A 9,771-nucleotide genomic window follows, 5' to 3' on the forward strand; every position below is an offset into this window, starting at 1 on the left:
TTAAGGTCTTTGTTAACAGTGTTAGATGCTAAGAAAATGCATGCCAATAAGTATTTGTGAAGTCTTACCTATAAGTATAAGTACATGTGTTATCCTTTAAGGTTTCCCTAATGTTTACGTTAGAAATGTTATTTTTGAAATTTGTGTCTGATAGTAAAAGCAATAGCCAGTTAAGGTCTGATATTAAGGGACGAGGAAGTTGGCTCTGGAATGCAGCTTAGACCAATGCCCAACCGACCTTTTGATAAGGACAATGACCCTCTTTGGAATTACAAATCAAATCTGCGGCCAGCACCCAAAGGTCTCCCAGCCATTGGGAGACGTGCAGGAACTACCATTGGACAGTTTGAACTTTTCTTTGTTACAGCAGAGGGAAGCGGGAGCCTTAGGGCATCACTGAAAGGTGCAGCCACCTGATAGGAGATAGCTGGGTGCGGCGGTAAGCCCATCTGGATTTCGCGGACAATAGACGCTATCTGCTTTCCGTTCAGGACCATTGCAAAATCCCGTGGGAAGACGCCTGACAGCGAGATTTGGGTTTCCCATTCAGAAAAGTGTAACTGTATCTGGTTTGTAAACTGTTTTGTTTCATGATTGGTGTTTTGGGTGAGGGACTTGCCCCCTCCCCTCCCTGTTCCTGCCCCTTCTGCCCTCTTTGAAGTTTGAGAATAAAAGTTCTTGCACTGCGTTGCAAGGCGCGATTCTCTCCTGATCGAGCTGTGACCATCATCTGCAATAAAATCCTTTTGCTTTGAAGAACGCCTGCTTTCTGCGCCTCATTAAGTTGCTGAGCTGAAATCACTTATTGTTACCTGGCAAATCGCGGTAACATTAAGATATGTTAGCAGCAGAAAGTGTAGAAACGTTAAGATATGTTTGTTAAGATAAACTGGGATAAGAGTTATATTTGCTTAACAAGTTCTTGATTTCTATGCTTTGATAGTTTAACAAAAAAAGGTATATAATATTTATTTATCAAGATGGAGATGTAATTCTTATAGCCCAATCCAAACTGGGCAGGCAGGCAGCGACGGCGCCACTCCAGCAATGCCCCACTCTCTCCAAAGGGCTTTCTTACGGCGTGGGAAGCCCCCTAACAAAACAAAAACACCCTGCAAGAATTCCACCATAGGGAATAACAGAAACACCATGAAAAACGTGGGGTATCTCCAAGGTTGGCTCTGCTAGCATACGGGGGCTGGGTGGGCAGTGGAAACTGACTAGGATCGACTCCACTGCCCACCCAGGGCGCCCCTGGAACGCCCACGCCCACCCCTGGAACGCCCACGCCCACTTCCGGGTTGGGCACTGCAGAGCCGCATGGCGCCCGCTCACCAGCATCTCCCCTCCACCAGCGCATTTGCCCCTTGAACACCTGCACAGGGCTGCTTCAACTCCAAAGGTAGATCCCCCCCCCACCATATTGGGCTGCCCATTTACAAATAGAACGAAAAGGTACCTCAGATATGGTGGTTTACAGGTTACTGTTTCTGATTTGTTCTATTTTGCACTGACTCGTACAGTTTCTAATCTGCCAATCGTACAGATTCCGCTAGCTTGCCTGGATTAGAAGAAGAAGAGTTTGGATTAGAAGAAGAAGAGTTTGCAGGAGACTCAAAGGGGCTTACAATCTCCTTGCCCTTCCCCCCTCACAACAAACACCCTGTGAGGTAGGTGGGGCCGAGAGAGCTCCGAGAAGCTGTGACTAGCCCAAGGTCACCTAGCTGGCGTGTGTGGGAGGGTACAGGCTAATCTGAATTCCCCAGATAAGCCTCCACAGCTCAGGCGGCAGAGCTGGGAATCAAACCCGGTTCCTCCAGATTAGATACATGAGCTCTTAACCTCCTACGTCACTGCTGCTGATTAGCTGGATGGAGACTAACGTGGGAGTTTTTTAAAAGAGCATTTTTAGCATTTGTTTTTCATTTGTTTTTATTTGGAGGTTGTCTGCTGAGTGTATTGTTTCTGACACAAGTGAAGGTTGGAGTACTCACATTCAATATGCATACACATTCACACTTGGTACAATGCCCTTCACCTTAACATTGTTTTTTGTGTTGATTTTTTTTACCGCATTGTATAATGTTTTTCCTCCACGGCATCTCTGTGAGCTAAGACAGCAACACTCCCACTTTACGATCAACTGAACTACAGAGCAAGTTTTGGGGTCAACACCATTCCTGATTTCATGAATGCTGGAAATCGACTTCTCCTGGTCCCGTGCCAAAACTGCTCACTGGATTGCATGCCTATTAATAAACTGCAGATACAAACAGCTCTTTCCTGAGATCCTCTGAAGATGCCAGCCACAGATGCAGGCGAAATGTCAGGAAAGAATGCTGCTAGAACACGGCCATACAGCCCGGAAACCACACAGCACCCAAGCTCTTTCCTGCTTTGGGATAAGTAACGCTAAGTAACTTGCAGTCCCTATCTTTCAAAAACTGGGGGACATTTCTAAATGTGCTGCTAGACAAAGGGTGTTAATGGGGAATCAATACACTGACTCCAGTGGAGGGATTCAAATAATTTAACAACCAGTTCCGGTGGTGGGATTTTGTCAGGAGACTTGTTATTATGGGGATTTTGCTATTGCTGCTTTCTGAATGCTGGGGGTGGAGGAATGGGTTAATTGCATTTCTAACTGACTTTCAACTGTCTTCTGAATGATGTTATACTGTACCAGGTGCTGCTCAAGGTCAGTGCCTGGCCATCTCTACTGTAATCTCTTTCACAGTTCCTTTTGGGCGCGCTTTCCCAGGATGGGGGGTGCAGTCTGCTTTAACTACTGGGTTTTACACGGGCAAACCTCAGTTCTGGCATGACCAGAGAAGATCCTCAATACCCAATAAACTGCTGTTCTTATACATGAGTTTGTTTCAGTTTTTGGGATTCTGACATTTAAATAATTTAACAACTGTTTGTTAACAAGCACCATTTTAACAATCAGTTCTGCCAAAGTGGTGCGAACCTGCTGAATCCCACCGCTGACTGAATCCATGTTTTTGGTGCCGATGATCCGCTATGACCCAGCATGGTGTAGTGGTTAAAAACAGTGTACTGTAATCTGGAGAACCGGGTTTGATTCCCCACTCCTCCACACGAGCAGTAAATCTGGTAAACCAGATTTGTTTCCCCACTCCTCCACATGAAATCTGGTGGGAGCCTTGGGCCAGTCACAGTTCTCTTCAAACTCTCAGCCCCACCTGCCTCCCAAGGTGTTTGTTGTGGGGAGGGGCAAGGAAGGGAAGTTGATTGAAAGCCACTCTAAGCTACTTAGGTAGAAAAAAGCAGGATATAAATTCAAACGCATCTTCTTCTCCTTCCCTTACTCCTCCACGTGAGGTCTTCTGGGTGACCTTGTGTTCTCTCAGAACTCTCTGAACCCTACCTACCTCACAAAGTATCTGTTGTGGGGAGAGGAAGAAAAGGAGTCTGTAAGCTGCTTTGAGACTCCTTACAGAAGAGAAAGGCAGGGTATAAATCCAAACACTCCTCTTGAGCTGATTCTCTTCTTGAACTAATTCCTGAGGGACTGAAGCAAGCCCACCCGGACTGTAAGCTCAAATCAATATGCAGATGACACACAGGGCTGCTGAAGTGGGGATTAGGGGGTCAAAATTCTGGAGGGCTTGCTCACCTTGGGGTTCATGGAATCAAACAAAGGCCCTTTCCGCACGGGCCAAAAATGGCAGCCTGGGGACGGCAAAAATGCCGTCCCCAGGCACTGTTCACACAGGCGGCGCTGCTGAAACACAGCAGCGCCGACCTGGCTCCCCTTCCCCTCCCTCAGGGTGGTGTCAGGCCGCCCTCAAAAACACCCGTTTAAAGGGTAGTTTTGAGTAAACAGCGTGTTCCTGGCGGCGCGGTGCGAACAGCACCGCCAGGAACACGCTGTTTCCCCGTCCCTCTCCACTTACCTCGTCGCCGTTGTCGCCCTGCTGCGCCCCTAAGACCCTCCCTCGCTGTCCTCCGACCCCTGTGAGGTAGGTGGGGCTGAGAGAGCTCCAAAGAACTGTGACTAGCCCAAGGTCACCCAGCTGGCTTGTGTGGGAGTGTACAGGCTAATCTGAATTCCCCAGACAAGCCTCCACAGCTCAGGTGGCAGAGCGGGGAATCAAACCCGGTTCCTCCAGATTAGAACGCACCTGCTCTTAACCACTACACCACTGCTGCTCCTGTAAATGGTTTACGGGCCAATAAACCCAGGACAACAATGAGTTAAACCTGGTGTGAGGGGGAAATTAACATGGTTCTCACCCCTAAACCGGGTCTGCCCCATGTTCCCCCCCAACTGTTCCCCCCCAACATGTTTCAAGAATTGCAATTTTCATTACTCTTGTTTTAACATGCCTTGCCACAGCTGCGAGGCGTGTTCAAACAAGAGAATCGCGACAATCACGATTCTTGAAAAACCCTTCCCCGACTCCCATCTGTGGAGCCATGCAGTGGAAACGGGTTGTATCATGGCTTGGGGCAGGGAAGAAAAGAAGATGCACCTTTGTGTGAAGACTCATGCCCCGCCCACCGAGCTAGCTGTTCACAGGACAGCCATGCAAACAGGCCGGGGAAAGGACAAGTTCATGTAACCCACCTTTCCCCCGATTTTTTTGGCCCATGTGGAAAGGGTCTTGGATACTCTTAACTACACCAGTAATACCAGCTAGGCATGATGAATGTTTGCTTTGACTGAGTTCGATAGTCACACTTACCCTGTTTGATTGCAACAATTTGACATGAGCTGAGTACTGGACCGGTTTGGGTCAGCACAAATAACTGAAATGCAAACTGAACAGCCTTGCATTTGTTGTTGCTTCTGTCCCAAAACAGAGCATGCACACAAAAAAAAGCTGCTAATGAAAACAGATTGGCCACCATTAGCATTATTAAGGACAACTCAGAATGGATGAACACCAAATTGTGGGATTATTTCAAAACACTGTGGCCATTCATTTATTTATTGTTTAGATTTATTCTACACCCTTTATGACAGTCTCAGGATCGGTCACCATAAAAGCCATAACAAAATCTCATATAATATGACAATCAGTCAGTCAGTCAGTTTTATTACGGCCATTAGGCCAGCAAAAAAGAGAAGAGAAGAACAAGAAAAAGAAAGAACAATAAACAAAAGAAAAAAATCGAATTTGTACAGAAATCCATGGTATAAGTCTATACACAAAAATATCATCAGCTTGTAGCATTATTACGGTCACCTTCATGTGGTCTGGCTCTTGGTCCTAATATGATTCTTCGCTTATTATGTGCCAGCATACAAAATTTAGCTACCTGCTGAGATATAAAAGAAACTCGGTCTTCCAGTAAAATTTTCACAAGGACCGAATCGGAATTAACTATAGTTAAATTTCTGTACTGAATGAACAATGGATGGATTAAAGCCTCCCTTTCCCCTTTATGGAGTTCGCAATGCAATACAATATGACAATAAAACCACCATAAAACCAATCCTAAAACTATAAAACAATCTAGACTAAAACTCCCAAATCCAACCACGTTCAAAAGTGGGAGGAGTGTACAGCACACCCTGAGGGGCCGCCCCATCCCCATCCCATTCTGAATCAGGCAAACTCCCAAGTGAAGAGACTGGTCTTCACCAGGCACCAAAACTCCAAGAGAGTGGCTGGTCTGTAATCAGAGGACATTCCACAGTGCAGGGGCCACTGTCGAGAAGGCCCTTTGGGCTGCCCCACCCGCCTCACTTCCAAAAGGGGTGGGACAGCCAGGCAGGCTGGCCCCTCCAACTTCAGTGCCAGAGTGGGAATGTATGGGAAGGTGCCCTCTCTAAAGTACCCAGGACCAAAGCTATTTATGCATGGACTAGCTACTCCTCAGTTTGTTTTTTAGCATTTACACAGGGATTCTCCTGCGAAGTGTCCCTAGTGGAGCCAAGCTGCCAGTTTTCTTGCCTGCCGCTTCCTTGTTCTTTCCATGCAACCTCGATTTGGGAAGGTTGCCTTGGTGCCTTGTGTGTGTGAGTGTGTGTGTGTGATCTTTGATCCAGCATTACTTTGCTAATTTCATAGGAATTTCACAGTGTTTATTGCTCCAGCAATAGACCTTCAGCATTTTTTAAAAAATTGAGTTCTTCTGATAGTTTTGAAAGGGTGGCCCGAAGAAGAAGAAGAAGAAGAAGAAGAAGAAGAAGAAGAAGAAGAAGAAGAAGAAGAAGAAGAAGAAGAAGAAGAAGAAGAAGAAGAAGAAGAAGAAGAAGAAGAAGAGGAGGAGGAGGAGGAGGAGGAGGAGGAGGAGGAGGAGGAGTTTGGATTTATATCCCCCCTTTCTCTCCTGTAGGAGACTCAAAGGGGCTTACAATCTCCTTGCCCTTCCCCCTTCACACCCTGTGAGGTGGGTGGGGCTGAGAGAGCTCGAAGAAGCTGTGACTAGCCCAAGGTCACCCAGCTGGCATGTGTGGGAGTGTGCAGGCTAATCTGAATTCCCCAGATAAGCCTCCACAACTCAGGCAGCGGAGCTGGGAATCAAACCCGGTTCCTCCAGATTAGATACATGACCTCTTAACCTCCTACGCCACTGCTGCTTCCACAAAGAGTGGAAATAATTTCTGTACAGTGAGTGGGGGAAGGCAGGTAGGAGTGAGAACCCCCTCCCCCCAGAAAAGCCTAACGGACATGGATCTTCTTCACTTTCCCTGTGAGGAGACAGAAATAGTCACACTTAAGCAGATTTTGGAAACTATAGGGATTATCTGATCTGAAGGCAGGGAAGAGGGGAAAACATGTGCATAACCAAGAATCAAACCCAAAGGGAATGTACACTCAATTCGAAGGAGACCCCAAGTGCACAAAAGACCCCAAGTGTGTTTGTTTATGATGGGTTTATATGGGTTTAACCATCTATTAAAACAATTGCCTGCCTGGTAGAGCAGCAAGCACAGCAGTGACAGGTGAATAGAACTCAGCTGGACTGTGGGAGAACACACCTGTGCAGAAAGCAGATTTGCTCTGCACTGAACTACTAGGAAGGAATCAAGAGCAACCTGCCATGCACCCATCGGTGGGCTGATGAACAGATGAATAGCCCGTTTAAAAACCAGTCCCCTGTTTGGGACTAGTAAAAAGGAAATGAGCTGAACGAGTAGGTGTTCAAGCATCCCCAGAGCCCTTAAGGGGCATTCACGCCACATCCAGTCAACATCCGGCAACTTCTTCCTTTCTGGATTGTTCCGAATCCAGTTGCTACTTCGTCCCGAATGTATTTATGCGCCGCTCTTTTGGGAACCATAGCAAAGTTGTCGTCAGACATTCATCAGCCCAGAGCGAAGTTTCCAGTTACGCCAATATATTGCAGTGTGACACTTGGCAGATCCAGTTTCTTGAAAGGGATAACCAGATTCAATTCTTTCTGGCAAGGAGCTGAAATGTCACTGTGACAAGCTGATCCCTTACCCCACCATAACTTAATACATCCTGTGCATGCTTGGGAGGATGTTTTTGATGAACTAGCAACTTAATTTAGCAAGGAATTTCTAGCATGTGGCCAGTCTTCTCATCCATCAGCTATCAGGATTCACCTTGAATTGGAGTGTGGAGGGAGCAGCAGATGGGTTGGCTGGCCATTCCATCATTATGACTCAACTTACATCTCAGAATTGGCCACAAGTGGAAGAAAAATTCCAGGAAAGCAAAGCTGTCAAACAGACAAGATGGCACCACTGGATGTCAAAATACTTTGCTGCTTTCTAAAGAGGGCTCCAGAATAGATGCAACATGACACATATTCTTCCTATGACTGGAAGGGGGGGGACTTGTTGTACAACATTAATTTATGGCAGCGAGCTGAGGAAAATATGGTGCTAAAGACTAGGTAAACAAGAAGAGGGTTTTTTTAATATTCTGCTTTTCCTCTACCTTTAAGGAGACTCAAAGGGCTTACAATCGCCTTCCCCTCCCCACAACAGACACCTTGTGAGGTAGGTGGGGCTAAGAGAGTTCTGAGAGAACTGAGACTAGGTCAAGGTCACTCAGCAGGCTTCATGTGGAGGAGTGGGGAAACAAATCCGGTTCACCAGATTAGAGTCCGCCACTCGTGGAAGAATGGGGGAATCAAACCCAGTTCTCCAGAACAGAGTCCATCGCTCTTAACTACTACACTATGCTGTTGCCTGACTATGAGCTGATGCCATGAAAAACATAGGGGACAATCCTGAGCTGAGTAGCCCAGCTAGTCTCATCAGATCTTGGAAGCTAAGCAGAGCTGGCTGTGGTTAGTATTTGCTTGGGAGCCCACCAAGGAATATTAGGGTCCCTATGCTGAGGTAGTCAATGGCAAACTACCACTGAACATCTTTTGCCTTGAAGACCCTATGGGGTTGCCGTAAGTCAGCTGCAGCTTGACAGCAAAACAAACAAATAAGCAAATAGTTGGTTGTTGTGGGTTTTCCGGGCTGTGTGGCCGTGGTCTGGTAGATCTTGTTCCTAGTGTTTCGCCTGCATCTGTGGCTGGCATCTTCAGAGGTGTATCACAGAGGGAAGTCTGTGTCCAGTGTGTTACACAGTGTGGAACAGACTTCCCTCTGTGATACACCTTTGAAGATGCCAACCACAGATGCAGGCGAAATGTTAGGAACAAGATCTACCAGACCAGGGCCACACAGCCCGGAAAACCCACAACAACCAGTTGAATCCGGCCGTGAAAGACTTCGACAATACAAACAAACAAACAAACAAACAAATAAATAAGGTATATAAAAGATCTGAAACCCTGGTGAGCTGCTCATAGTTTGAGTAAACAGTACTGATCTTGATTATCCAGAAGTCATCTGGTTATGAAGAGACTGAAGAGGAAAGAATGAGGATAAAGGATGATAAAAGAGGCGAGGCCAAGCAGAAAGACCATGTGTGAATGTGTTCAGCAAGTGTTTATGGGTTGAACCACAAGGAATTAGGGATGTGCACCTGAAAAAAAATAATTGATTCTCATGTTCGGATTTCGGGAATGGATTCCATACGAGTATTCTGGAGTATTCTGGTCCCATCATATAATCCCAGCATTCCGATTTGGGTTTTGTTTTTGTTTTGTTTTTATGGGATTCTGAAAGTCTGTTATTTCTTTACTGGGGAAGCAGAGAGGTTGTTGTTTTTTAAAAAATGACACCAGCATTGCAGGAAATCTAGTCCTGCCTCCCTGTCCACTAAAGAATCCTCCTGGCCCACCCCCAAATTTCAAGGGTGCAATTCTACAGGTCCATGAGCGAGGTGCCTTTAGCCACCCTATTTGTCTCCATTGTTTCCTTTGGGGAGAAATCCATGTTTCCTTTAGGAAAAAAGAAGCCAAATCAGCCTATACATAAGAACAAACCACCGGTCAAAATCCTTTAAAATGCAAACGAAATCGAAAACCCAACACAACCGTCAAACCTGAGAACCCAACTTGGAACCACCCCCAAACACAAAGACTAAAAAAAAAATGCAGAGCAGTTAAAATTCTAAAACAGACCAAGAGATGAGAACCCAACAAAATAGCACAAACCTTTTAAAACCTTTTAAACACAGCACAAAATAAAAACCAAGAAAAACTATTTTACAAGCAACATAAGGAAATGACAACCTCCTGAGGGGGGAAAAAAAGGAGAAAACCAGGAATAATGTTTTAAATACTCTTTTAAAGCAAACGACAAACCACTTCTGGCACAGCAAGCAGCAGGCAACAGAACTGATCCCAGAAACAGATGAACTAGAACAGCGGCGGCAAACCACTCCCCCCCCCAAAATTTCACTATGAAATGGTGTCGCT

Source organism: Sphaerodactylus townsendi, linkage group LG03, assembly GCF_021028975.2.
Source record: "Sphaerodactylus townsendi isolate TG3544 linkage group LG03, MPM_Stown_v2.3, whole genome shotgun sequence".
Lineage (NCBI taxonomy): Eukaryota > Metazoa > Chordata > Lepidosauria > Squamata > Sphaerodactylidae > Sphaerodactylus > Sphaerodactylus townsendi.